Source organism: Schistocerca cancellata, chromosome 12 (genome assembly GCF_023864275.1).
Source record: "Schistocerca cancellata isolate TAMUIC-IGC-003103 chromosome 12, iqSchCanc2.1, whole genome shotgun sequence".
Lineage (NCBI taxonomy): Eukaryota > Metazoa > Arthropoda > Insecta > Orthoptera > Acrididae > Schistocerca > Schistocerca cancellata.
This window is the reverse complement of record NC_064637.1, coordinates 19,975,223-19,989,871: the sequence shown is the minus strand read 5'-3', so window position 1 is coordinate 19,989,871 and position 14,649 is coordinate 19,975,223.

Sequence of the window (14,649 nt, the reverse complement as noted above, 5' to 3'; positions counted from 1 at the left end):
TCTCCAAAGAGGTTAGGATGCAGTGGAAGAGTTATTTTTGAGGGGAAACACCTGAAGGAGCATGCAGATAAGAAGACAGTCAGCCAGTGCTTTCTGCCAGTAATTTTAATTTACAGATTAGGGTAAACAACAAACTGAAAAACACTTTAATTCTAAAAACATTGTAACATTTTAAAATGGCGATTCACGTACTTTCAGAGATTTATACATTTTAAACTTTCTCTCTAGTGCATAGGATGTTTCAGAATATCCAGTAGTTTTATTAATATCATTGGCACTTATTGTAAGATCAGGGGCACTTTCAGACACTGTAGATTCAGAATGTATATAGTGGTTTACACAACATGTTTTCCTAGTTAATAGTCAGTACCTACGCCCAGTAAATCTGTTTCATAGCTGCAGTGGAAGAGTTATTTTTGAGGGGAAACACCTAAAGGAGCATGCAGATAAGAAGACAGTCAGCCAGGTATCTCTTGGTATCCCCCTGTGAGGTGAGCAAATGCTGCAGCAGACTAGGGTTTGCCATTGTTGCGCCTGCTGTGAAGGGCAAAGATGTTGACAGAATAACTCTGCTTACCACTGCGTAAGTGTTGGTTTTTTGTTTAGAAAAACAATAATTGGTATTTCTGTTTTTCTGGATTCCTTTGAAGACATTATTAAGAAAAGGAATTATACTTATTAGCTAGCTCCATAAGAAAATGGAACAACAATTTTACCACAACAGAGTAACATCAGCAGAAATATCTTTACTACTATTATTTATTTAACCTGATCTGATTAGGGCTACGAGGTTCTCTCTTACATCAGACCACGATTTCAGACACTAATTCTTTTACATCACAGTTTCCTTTAATATGACAAATAGTATTAAAATGATCTGAATGAAGTGGCTATGTCAGTAAATGATACCGACTATGAACTGATAAAGTTAATGCTGCCAGTACTTGGACTACTGCAGCTGTTGACACTAATAGTGATATTATTAATAATTATGACAATACCATTAATAATAGTGGCAGGTATAAAAAGAATTTATAGGTATACAAGGTAAATTTTTTCTGATCTACAGTAGCAATGGAAAAGTCACCACAATTAAATCTTTCTCAGAGTTAGCTGCCTTCTTCTAAGAAAGGACTGAACATGCTACTGAGAAAAAGTTGAAGCAGAACCACTACAGTAGATTGTTTAGAATGTATGTGCCGTTTGCATTACAACACTTGCGCATCACCCTGAAAAGGCAACCAGCAGCAAATCTGCTTAATGGAGCACCAGCTGAAAAACAGGACTGGGTGTCATGGGGAAACAGCCCCAACCTACAGACAATGTTTTGTTCCTATGCCACATTATGTCTCCACATACAACATAAGTTAACAAAGTATCATACTTGATGAAAGGAGCTGCAGAAAACACGTCCAGTCTCTCCTGGAAAAAGATGTCACAACAATTGAAGAATCCATCCAAGAAATACAACAGTAAAGACCACGTGTCAAAAGCATTACCAATCAAAATAAAGAAAAAACAATTGGTTACTGTCAGTGACTGGTACTACTGAGAGGGCAGGTTCGAAACCCGTCATCTACTTCAAATTTTTTCTGGTAGAGACGTTTGGAGGGCATCAGAAAAGCTGCTAGAGAAATTGCCGCGCAGGTCCTCTAACTAGTGTTACGTTGAAAGGCTTGCAATGGGCAGTGTGCCTGCACACCGAAGCGAACGTAAGTGAACGTGCACTCCGGAAACTACTAGTCAGTGTTCACTAACATTCGCTTGTACTTGCGAACATGCGTTTATAGTAGACGAGCGAAAGAGAACACTGCCGAACTAAGATTGACCTTGTGAACACAAGCGAACGCTGAGTTCTTGGCGCTAAAATCATATATATAGATTTCATCCAAAAGAACACTATCATAGTGAAATAACTGCGTTAACAACAGTGATATCCGGACAACAGGGGAGCAGATAATTTTTTATTCTTGGTGCGGGGGGCAAGGATTCGGCTCTGTGTAAGTACAAGACGTTAATTCAGATCAGCTGCGCAAAATATTAGCAGCTGAAATGGCATAAACTGTTTCAACGTTTAGAATTGTAGCACAGGTCGCACTTACTGAAAATTCTGGTACTATGGTGGTAGTTAGGAATGTTGGTCCCGATTTGAAGTGTGCAACATTTCAAGAAACATTTTTATTAATCATGTAAAATCTTAGCAGACAAATCAAAATCGAGAGACGCCCCCACCGCTGCTTCAATCGCAGATGATAATGCCGACTGTTAGTTTGCCATCAGATTCTGTTATATTCTATTTTCTTGTTCCTCATCTAGACTTCAGAAACAATAGAATTAGTATCATCATAACTCTGTGGTGTAATGGCAATCGTTTTTGGCTACTACTTCAGAGGTCCCGGGTTCGAAACCCCATCACTCCCTAAATTTTTTTTCTGTGGAAACGTACGCAGAGTCGCCCACTGAGCCTTTTGAGGGCATCTAGAAAGCTGCTTGGAAGTTTAAACACCGAGATTGCCGCGTAAGGTCACTAAAGTAGCGTTATGTCGAAAGGCTTGCAGCGGGTAATGTGCCCACACAGCTCCCAATATAAGCGCATGGGCATTCCGCAGAGAAATCGCTCATTACCACACGCTTTGACTTCCGAGCAAGCGTTCACACAGTAAAAGACAACACACAGATTTCGCCCGATTGAGTGCCACCGTAGAGAAACAGTCGCGATAAAAACAGTGATACCAGGACGGGATTTTTGTGTGTGGCAGTTGTGCTGTTGGTTATGCCAAGCAGCCAAAGAAAAAAAAAGTATGGGTGTCTGAATTTTTGCAGAAGCATCAAACACGCAGTGGATGGGCACCAGTCACTGAATTACAAACCCGGCCTTCATTAGACCTATTTCAAAATCTTACGCGTATGTCGATGGACAATTTTCGCTGCTGCTTACGACGACTGAGGGAGAAACTGCTAAGCAGAGCACCAACTGCAGACGAGCAGTCTCATAAGGGGACGACACGACGATCAGATTTTTGTAATTTTTTATGTTTATGGTATGTTTAGTTCAGAACTAAAATATACCTCTTCCAAAGTATCTAGTCGTTATAATCAATGTTCAGTTACTCACAGAGGTCCAGGGAGCACTTAATTATCGTATGGCAGCAAAACTTGGTAGATATTCTAATGCGGAATCGCTTTACGGTGGAAAAAAGTTAACTGCAACTTTGGTCACCAGGTGCAAATATGGCGCTGTGAATGCAAGGAAGACGTATAGAAATGTTTCCGTATGTAATGCATTAAGAATGGGACATGGGCAGGAAAGGTCAAACCAGTGAGTAAAGCATAATGTTGGTTTTATTATTAACTGTCAGTTACACAATTTGCTCAATATCAGTGCCAGAAACGTTGACGAGATACTGTACAGATTTGCACCTGGTGGCCAAAATTGGAACTAATTTAATTCCACCGTATACTGGTTCTTGTTGCAACCCTTGTTCACTTAAGTACGAGCAGCCCTTAGCGGCTCGCCATCTTATTTGCAATTATTCATGACGTCGCCCTTCCAGTTTAGATTTTTTAAAATCTGACTTGTAAGTACTGCATTTCTTTCCAGTCGGTACAAACTTTAATTTTGTTAATGTATTATATACCTAATATGTTTTAGAACAGTTATTTTAATTCTGAAGACGACGCTCATAGTAGCGTCGAAACCTGGTCAATTTTAACTTAATATTTGTGACCGAGGACTTATTTCTTCTAACATATACTGGTTCCGTTTTAACGCATTAGTATATCTAACCAAGTTTCGCTGCCTTGCAACAACTACAGCGCACCTTGGACCTGCATGAGTAACTACACTTTAATTACACCCGCCCGTTAGTTCGATGTAACTGAGAAAAATACTCGAGGAATTCGACTTTAAAGTTTTTCGACCATTTTTAATATGCTTAACTTTCGATAATCGGTGTGGCTATGTGGTAAACTGCTCGCCTGGAGTGTGTGTGTGTGTGTGTGTGTGTGTGTGTGTGTGTGTGTGTGTGTGTGTGTGTGGAGGGGGGGGGGGGGGCGGCATGAGTTCGAAGGAAAGAAGGAGAGTAAAATGGAAACGAACAAGAAATCATTTATTCTTTGATTAGCTTTTTCATTAAAAATGTGCAAAAAGGCTACAGTTTTTCCAATTTGCTAAATTCCTCACATATTAGCTCTTTTTCTGTTTGGCAATGGCAAGGAAAGCGTTTCTGAAGAAGAGAAATTTGTTAACATCGAGTATAGATTTAAGTGTCAGGAAGTCGTTTCTGAAAGTATTTGTATGGAGTGTAGCCATGTATGGAAGTGGATAGGAAGAGAATAGAAGCTTTCGAAATGTGGTGCTACAGAAGAATGCTGAAGATTAGATGGGTAGATCACATAACTAATGAGGAGGTATTGAATAGAATTTGGGAGAAGAGGAGTTTGTGGCACAACTTGATGAGAAGAAGGGACCGGTTAGTAGGACATGTTCTGAGTCATCAAGGGATCACAAATTTTAGCATTGGAGGGCAGCGTTGAGGGTAAAAATCGTAGAGGGAGACCAAGAGATGAATACACTAAGCAGATTCAGAAGGATGTAGGTTGCAATAGGTACTGGGAGATGAAGAAGCTTGCACAGGATAGAGTAGCATGGAGAGCTGCATCAAACCAGTCTCAGGACTGAAGACGACGACAACAACAACAACAACAACAACAACAACATTGTCTCGTTTCATTCCCCCCTGTTTAAACTAATGTTCCGCCTCGGTGTGATTCCTTAACTTGGTTGAACAGAAAAAAACGGAAACCGATGTGTTCAACCTCAGTTAGCCCTTTAAAAAATCCTGGCGGAATAAAATTTGTAAACACATGTGCAAGTTCTGTGAACATTTAGGTGAACTCTAAAATACAAAAAGATAAATAAAAATTAATTTGTAATTTTTTAAATTATACAGTCTTGATTAACATTTGTTTATAAAAGATCGGTAATTAAGAATTTTTGCGTGCAATTTGTAATTGCAAAAGTGAAGATGTGCATTTTTTATAAAAATTACAATTAGATGTGTTGAATAGCATATATTTTTGATGAATTTTGTATTTAAATAATGTAGGTGTTCGAATTGAACGGAGAAAAAGAAAAATGGAAAAAAAGTGGCCGAAACAAAATGCGATTTATGATCACCAGTATCGTAAGTTTTATGTATTCTACGCTAGGTGTAAATGCTCGTAGGACATGCACCTTTGTCTAAAAATTTGATGCCACCTGGAATTTTTTTGGTATTGTATATAAACTTATTTAAAATTTTGACAAATACAGATACGTACATGGAGATTTATATTTTCACGTTGTTCTTTGTTTGTTTTCTTGTATTGTCTTTGTTAATCGTCCACTATTATTCGTTATTTGTCTTGCAGTTCGTTTTTACGTAATTTATTTATGCACGTTTAATGGTTTTATTGTTTTGGTGTGTTGTAGTAGAATGCAGTGGTTTTTTTTTCGCATCTATGTTAGAGCGTCACAGAACTTCCACATAAAGTGGTATGGCCGCTGTATGTGGCGAAGAAAAAATCACACATGTGAAATGTAATTTGAAGGATATTACTACCCTGAACTTCAGTGGACTAGTCAGTTTTACATACATATTCATGACGTTAGCGTCCGCAGACGGAAATTTGAATCATCAATTTTACTGGACGACCAGGAATTTAAAGGACTGTATAATGATTCCGATCAATTCGGATTGCAATGAATGACAACGTGTGTAGAGAAACACTTATTACTGACAACAAAAATGGCTCTGAGCACTATGGGACTTAACATCTATGGTCATCAGTCCCCTAGAACTTAGAACGACTTAAACCTAACTAACCTAAGGACATCACCCAACACCCAGTCATCACGAGGCAGATAAAATCCCTGACCCCGCCGGGAATCGAACCCGGGCGTGGGAAGCGAGAACGCTACCGTACGACCACGAGCTGCGGACTATTATTGACAACAATCACACACAAAGAAAATATACATATTAGCCTTTAGCATACGAGGCGCGCATGCCCCGACGTCCGACAGCCGTGCAACTGAGATCCATTCAGCACTGCACATCTCTCCCTCGCCGTTAGGTGCTCTTGGAGAGGTGGCCCAATGTACAAATACAAGGGCTATCCACAAAGTACATTACGTTTTGGAATTAAAAATTTTTTATTATATACAGATGAAAGCCACACTTAAATACTACTTTTCTACATAGTTGCCATTTAAATTAAGGCACTTATAATAGCGATGAACGAGCTTGGAAATTCCTTCGTCGTAAAATTAGGCCGCCTGCGCCTTCAACCACGTGGTTACCTCTTCTTGAAGCTGTGCGTCATCAAAACGCTGCATAGCGAACGACTTCTTCATCGCTGGGAATAAGTGGAAGTCGCTCGGTGCCAGGTCGGGACTGTACGGCGGATGACGAAACAACTCCCACTTAAAAGATTTGAGAACTTCACGAGTGGCATTTGCCGTGTGGGCCCGGGCATTGTCGTGAATCAGCAAGATCTTTGAGCCCAACTTTCACCTGCGCTTGTTTTGTATTGCTCTTCTGAGGTTTTGAAGAGTTTGGCAATACCTTTGAGAGTTTATTGTAGTGCCTCTTTCCAGGAAATCCACAAAAATCACACCTTTTCTGTCCCAAAAGACAGTCGCCATCACCTTCCTTGCCGACATTGTCTGCATGCATTTCTTGGCTTTTTGGGGGGAATTTGCGTGCCCCCACTGCATTGACTGCAATTTTGTCTCGCAGTTCACATGCTTAACCCATGTTTCATCACCAGTAACGATGCGATCGAGTAATGAGTCGCCATCTTTCTCGTAAGCGTCCAAAAACGTTAACACTGCAGCCATTCGCAGATTGTTGTGAATCTCTGTCAAGATTTTTGGTATCCATCTTGCACAAAACTTGTGGTAACCGAGCGTTTCGGTAACGATTTCGTGCAACAAACTTCCTGAAATTTGTGGAAAACTAATAGAGAGTTCCGTTATTGTGAAATTACGGTTTTCACGGACCGCGGCATCGACTTTTTCCACAAGTTCGGCAGTCACTATCCTGGGTCTTCCACTTCGCTCTTCGCCGTGAACGTTAATTCGGCCATTTTTAAATTTTATGACCCATTGACGCACTCCACCTTCAGTGATTATTTTGTCTCCATACACTTTCAAAGCTGCCGATAGATTTCTATCGGTGTACAGTTTTTTGCAGTCAGGAACCTTATTACAGCACGCACTTCACACTTCGCGGCATTTTCAATTGACGCTGACATTTCAAACTGCCACAGTAACTCAATGAAGTACAGCACGAACCTCTCACTAGCACGGCAGGATGCCGACTGAGTGGCGGAATGCCACGACACCGAGATGGCCGCGCTAGCCCCGCCCCTAACGGACACAAACGAAAATGTAATGTACTTTCTGGATAGCTCTCGTACCTCCAGAGAGGGCAGCACTGTCCACAGACTCACTCACATTTAACCACCGAACATACCTGCCGGCAAAGGAATATTAATTTCCTTCCAACATAATACAAGTAACAAGTCCTGCTAAATCATAGAAAGTATCACAACTAAATGCACACAACACTGCGTCCTTCAGTCAGGTATTCTATCCATAGTGTTTGTAACTGTAATCTCGAAATCACAATCACAGAAACAAATATACATTTAAACATAAAACATGACGAAAGACCTCCACAACAACTCCCGTATATTTTATCCCACGGCTGGCGTCCCCCAGGGTTCTGTCCTCTCCTCTCCCCTTTCCTTTATCTCTTGTATAGAGCTGATATGCCCAAGCCACCCCCACCAGTCCACCTTCACCAATCTGCTGACACTCTATTCCTACCCTTCAATGGCCTCAATGTACCCTCCAAACCCACCTTAACCAGTTCACCACTTTGTGTAACCAGTGGTTCCTCCGTCTCAACCCCTCCAAAACCCAGGCAATCATCATAGGCCGCACCAGTTGCTCCTTTCACCTCCATGATTTCTACCTCACCCTTTATGGTCGTCCCATCCAGCTCACCCCCACCCTGAAATACCTTGGCCTCACCCTTGACCGACACCTCATCTGGACCCCTCATCTCCAGACCGTCCAGCAGAAAGCCCATTCCCCTCCGCCTTCTGAAACTCCTGTCTGGACGGACATGGCGATTGCATCCTTCTACCATCCTCCACACCTACAAATCACTCATCCGTCCTATCCTCTGTTATGCCAGCGTTGCCTGGATCTCCGCCCCCACCCGCTTTTACGAGGCCCTCCAAATCCTCGAACGCCATGCGCTCCGCCTTGCCTTCCGTATCCGCCTTCCTTCCCCCACACGGCTCCTGTATGAACTGATCCCCTTCCCCCACCTCCTCCTGTTCCTCTAACATCTCCGCATCCTTTACATTGTCCACAGGCTCGATCCCCCCCACCCTCTGGTTTCCTCCTTCCTCTCCACCCCCCGCCCGTTGCCGCACCTCTATTGCTGTATCCCTTCCTCTCTCCACCTCCACACCCTCCGTCTCCTTCATCAGGGCAATTTCAAACGCCTCCCCCTCCCGGATGACGAACTTCGCCGTGACATCTACCCTTCCTTCCAACTATAACCTGGCCTTGTTCCTCCCCCCCTCCCCTGGGACCCCTTTTTCCTCATTCCTCCTTCTCCCAGAGCGGATTTTCCTCCTTCCCTCCCCCCTCCCCTGAGACCCTGCACCCCATACTTGCCTCTTTCCTTCCCACATCCCTCCCTACCTGGCCCTCTTCAGCGCCCCCCCCCCCCCGCTCATCTCCCCCATCTCTTCCCCTCTGTCCCTTCTTCCAGTCTCCCTCATCTCCTTGCACCTGGCAGATCCTCTGTTTTGATCATTATCAGTGTGCCACATCAGTGTTGTGTTTAGTGCTGTTTCTCCTGTGCATCAAGAGGTGTGATTTTAATCGTGTACTGCCTTGAGGTTCGCTGTCAGTGTTTGTTATGTGCTACGCCATCTGTCGATACCGTTTATGCTCCAGTCATACTGTGCCTTGTGTTCTTTTAATTGTCGCAATGTGTGGCCTTTTGTGTGAGCTACTTTTAAACAGTTTTAACAGTTTTTTGATCTCCATTTTACGATCACCCCGTTTTTTGTCTATTGCCTTCCATGATGTTCCCCCTTTTTTGTATCTATGTTCACCATATTCTGTCCTTTGTTATTTTTAAATGTCTTCTATTGTTTGTTCTATGTCTTTTGGCTGAAGAGCAGCGCATATGCTGCTGCCAGCCCGCCCCGATGGGGAATTGAAATACAATAAAGAAAAAAGAAAATGACGAAAGACACCCTTGCCCTTTGCGCGGGGGTTGAACCCCTCTGCCATCCTCCACACCTACGAATCCTTAATCCCTCCCATCCTCTGTTATGCCAGTCCCACCTGGATATCCACCCACACCCCCTCCCCCACCCACAAAAAAAAAAAAAAAAAAAAAAAAAAAAAAAAAAAAAAAAAAAAAAAAAAATGGTTCAAATGGCTCTGAGCACTATGGGACTTAACATCTGTGGTCATCAGTCCCCTAGAACTTAGAACTACTTAAACCTAACTAACCTAAGGACAACACGCACATCCATGCCCTAGGCAGGATTCGAACCTGCGACCGTAGCAGATGCGCGGTTCCGGACTGAGCGCCTAGAACCGCTAGACCACCACGGCCAGCCACCCCACAAATTCTGTAAGTCCTTCCAGATCCTCGAGCGCCATGCACTTCGCCTCGCCTTCCGTATACACCTCCCGTCCCCTACGCAGATTCTGTACATCCTTATTCCTTACCCCCATCGACTCCTTTTCCTCGAACCTTAAAGTTTTGATGAACACCAATTTCAAGAATTACTGAGTATGTCATGATATAAAGGTAGAAAAAAAGAAAGGTTATTTTTAATTAGCTATCAAACATCTCAGTAACAACTGCAAATGAGTACGACGAAAGTTGAATCCAAAGTAATATGTCTGACAGAGAAAACATTTATTGTGAAAGAGAGTTGTGAACACGGCGAAAAGGTAATTAAATGTGTCTACAATGCTCGATCATGGAAATGTTAGTCGCTTGCTAGCTTGCTTGCTATCAAGTAGTGAGAGAGCACCGTTTGTTATAGTACTACAAATGGAACGCTACGAGATTGTTTCTATTAAAAAAAGAAGTACTATTGCGTGATAGAGATGCACAGACTTTGTTCTCAGTTATTCTGACTTGAGAACTTGAACTGAAGTGATATTCTGATAGTGTACGAGGAATTAATGAACTTTAATTATTGGAGATATTATTGTTGGACTCAACCTTCATCAAAGTGAGCAGTTACAACGTAGAATGGACGTAGTATCGAAGACTGCAATACCTGATTAGCCTTGAGTAGTAAACGTTAATATGACCACACGAAGATAATACAAATGCGCCAATCGTAAAAGTTGTAATTGTCACGATCACCGAACTGAAAAGAATCGTAATTGATCTGATCCATCGGTGTGCATGTGGTGTGATGTGATTATAAACTAACTGCTAAGAAGGAACAATAATAATTGTTCGTCAGTAATGGAAATCTCACGTGTTGGCTCTATCATTAATGGAACTGTGTGATAGTTGATGATCAGAAATAATTAACTGTGAACATTTTAATTGAAAGAGTAACTTGATGAACATTGAGCATTGAAAGGAGTGCTTTGCCGAAATAATATTACGACGCACGAATGCAAGATAACAGTATAGATTATCTCTGGATTTGCGTCGTCCCGTAGTGAACAATTCTACCTAGCAACGTAACAACAACTACTGATACTGAGCCGCAAATGAAGTTTTCCTCGCTTCAGTGGTGTGAAACGATGCCGGTGATGAATGATTCACTCAATACTGCTATAACTAACTAACCGGGCATAGCAAATCATCATAAAACCATAACAGACAATTAAAATCAGCAGTTCGCATCGCTGAGAAGACTGTGTGGACTCGCAAACGGACTTTCATACATTACGCGAGGACCAATTTTCTTTATAGATTTTCAGGTGCTGTTCCACGTTATCCGATGGGGACAACCATCACTGCGCGTCATCTCTCCATTCCACCGACCGAGCTGTAGCAGTAGCGGCTCAACATCAACAGCGACAAGAAAAGGGGAGAGGGGATGTCACAACTCCCCCTCACGGATGATGCCCTCTCTCCCTCCATTTATCCCTCCTATCCTGATCCTCCCCTCCCCCTTCCTTTTTGTGTCCTTTTCTTGGGCTCCCTACACCCTGTTTTTTTCCCGCCTACCCTCTCTCTGCCTCCTTTCTCTCCTCCAAGTCCTTTTTGCTCTCCACTCCACTGCCTTTCCCACTTCTCGCTTCTTCTCAGCTCCCCCCCCCCCCCCCCCCCCTTTTCTACGTCCGCTCACTCCATTGGCTATCCCCTCTTTTCCTTTCCTTTCCTCTCCTTCCCCCTTTTGCCCCCTCATCGGTCTGGGTCCTTGCCCCCCACCCCATTAGCCACCGTGTCGCCTGTATAGTGCTGTTTTAAGTGAGTGTTCAGTGTTGCGCGTCCCCTGTCAGTGTTGCGAACACCCACCATACTTCCGCTAGTTTTTTTCAGTACGATCCAGAGACAAAACGCCAAAGTCCGCAGTGGTGCTCAAAGGGATCACCCAGACCAAAAACAGCTCACGTCACAGTCAAAAGTGAAATGCGTGCTTGTGTGCTGCTTTGATTCCAGGGGAATTTTTCATAAAGAGTGGGTGCCTCCTGGACAAACAGTTAACCAATATTACTACAAAGTAATTTTAGGAAGACTACCCAAACCTGGGAATTGGTGGGAAATATGAATGTGGGAGGGAATTTTTTTCTCCACTCACACGACCAGAATTGGTGGCATACGTTCAGTCTTTTCTGAGCTGTTGTCGTGGAACCATCGTGATGTGTTCAATCATTGAGATGAACGTGAAGGAAAGAGTAGCTTTCAATAGCTGCATTACATGTACACAAACAGAGGAGGACTTTACCCCACAGTTCACTACATGAAGTATGGAAGAGACTGACAATGGAAGAGTGTAGGAGAAAGAAGCAGAAGAATTCAGTTCAGCAGATTGCGACAATGCAGAGGGACGGAGCCAAGATGCACGTCTTAACCAATACACACTCATGCGCACGAGCAAACTATCAAGATATTCCACATGAAGTACCCTCTCTCCCCAAACGGAAGAGGCGGGCAGTTGACATCAATTTGCTTCAGTGGAAAAATATTCGTATACGCAATATATACCACTGAAGAACAATCCATCCACACGGCTGTGTGGAATGTGTTCTATCGAACAGCTATTGATGTCTGACCGGGAGGAGATTAACAGCCATGTTTTGTAAGCATACAGCCAAGCACTGCACGCATAGCCTCCCATGCTTCGCTTAGAAGACGCATTAAAGATGCATTACACAACACATGGAAACATCTGTCTCTGCTGGAACTGTCTGTCATTTCTAAAACCTACACCTAAGCTGTCACCCCACACGAGACAACTGCCTCTGTTCCAGCAGGCCAAAGAACTGAGCTAGTTTGGGAGTTCACCGCTGGAGGGTGCCGCGATAGGTCATGTGATCGTGCAGTTCAGCCAATAGTAGCACCGTATCGTGACATAGGTATGGTGCATATAAGGAGAGCACAGCAGCTGCTGAAAATCTATCAGTGACAGTCAGTCAGGCAGGATGATGAAGCAACAGTCAGCCCAACACAACATGAGGAGGAAGCAGCACGAAAGTATAAACTTTGCTTTATTATTATTATTATTATTTCTGTAGCAGCAACATATGATGCTGATGGTTGTTGTTCTCTCTCCAGCTTGTTGGGATCAGCACACAAGTCGGCAAGATCCAACGTGCCGGGACCGGCGAGTTCCAGCCCATCGGGAACCACTCCCATTGGGGTGGCAAGCTCCAGCCTGCCATCCCCGAAAGGTTCCAACCTGCAGGGATCCGCACCCGGGGCATCGGTGGTTGCGGTCTCAGCCGTGGAGGAACATCTGACACAGCTTCACAGCACGCTGGATCAGGATAATGAGACACTATTGTCTGTGCCGCTCGATATTGTCGAGGGTGCAACACCGTACTGGACTCCACTGTACGCACCGTCCACCGAGCCGAGCACAAGAGACATTCCAGCATCAGTGCAAGAACAGATGGCTAACCGCACTGGTGTGGATCTTGTGGATGAGAAGGTACCCACCCCCAGTGCATCGCCACCTTTACTTTCCGCCTCATGCTATCTATACCTTAACAATTAGCAGTTCAAGACGTCTTCATCTAGGAATTGAAGTTTCACGAGACGGTGATGTGTCAGCGGTGTTAGTGCTCGAAAATGTGCCAAAAAATACTAAAGTGCGTCTTTCAGACCGCGAGTAGGATGAAGTCTGTCACGCAAAATCTTACATCGAGAGGTATAAGACTATGGAATATGTTCCATCCCAATTCTACCAGGACACCTACCGAGGAGGCCTAACTGTAAGTATATTATCAAAGTATGATGATGCTCCACTACGAGTTAAAAATGTCGACGGGCAGAGTATTTCAATGCAACACTCAACAGATGATAACTTGTTCAATCTGCACTCAGCGATAACTACTACAATGGAAAGACTAAATAGATGGCTCCCTTATGTTCAAGCTGTATACATTGATATCGTGAACTGGCTTCGCACATCCAGCATTCACATAGAAGATGTAGATCACTGTATAAGTGCAGTGCCAAAGTCTCGTGCTATCGTCGAATAAGTGTGGAAAATGTTGGAATTAAATTTACTGATGGAATACCAGACTATTGCAATGCACCGATAACACTGCAGGATATACATGCAGAGTTTGAGGGATATAAGATGCAGCTATTTTCCAAATACTGCACTGCTGCTCTACCGATTAAAAAATGGAGCAAGCGATCTTTTAGGGTGATAATGCTATGTATAATTGTCAATCGTGAATAAACACATACTGTAGAACGGGGTGTAGTGGGACATGTAGGGTGAAATGGGAAGTTATATTATCATTGGTATTTTGTTGGTGCTGACATCAAGTGGCTCTCTCTGAAAGTAATCTCTACTTACTTTCATTCATCAAAGTTTAACAAAGCAGATACATAGTGTTTGAAGCATATTTTGCTGGTAAGTGCTTCTCAGATAGATTTTGGTTTTTTGCCGTGCCAAAAAGGTTAAATTATAAAATATCCTTACAAATCTCTTCCAGCACTCAAAAGAATATTAATGTAATGCTGAGCTTAACCTATAGTCACAGAACTAGTATTGAGGTTATGTTGTATACAAATTGTCGTGATGTTATTGTCATTAATGTACTCTTGAGACTAATTAGTTTAAATAATTGCCATTGTCAGGGGTGAAGTGGGACATGGTTTGAAACTATAAAAAAGCTGCAGGGAGTGGTGGACTCTCTAAATATGATGAAAATGAGATGCAAAGTGCTATTTCAGAGTACGGGAGAAGTAGCAGAAGCTTAAGGATCATAGCTGAGGAATACAGTGTTCCAAAAACTACGTTGGACAAAATGCTACGAGCGATTCAATGGTTAGAAGATGGGTCAGACTGTTCAATGAAAGACGTGATCAAGTGCACGATGACGAACGAAATGGACACCTGTCTGTGGTT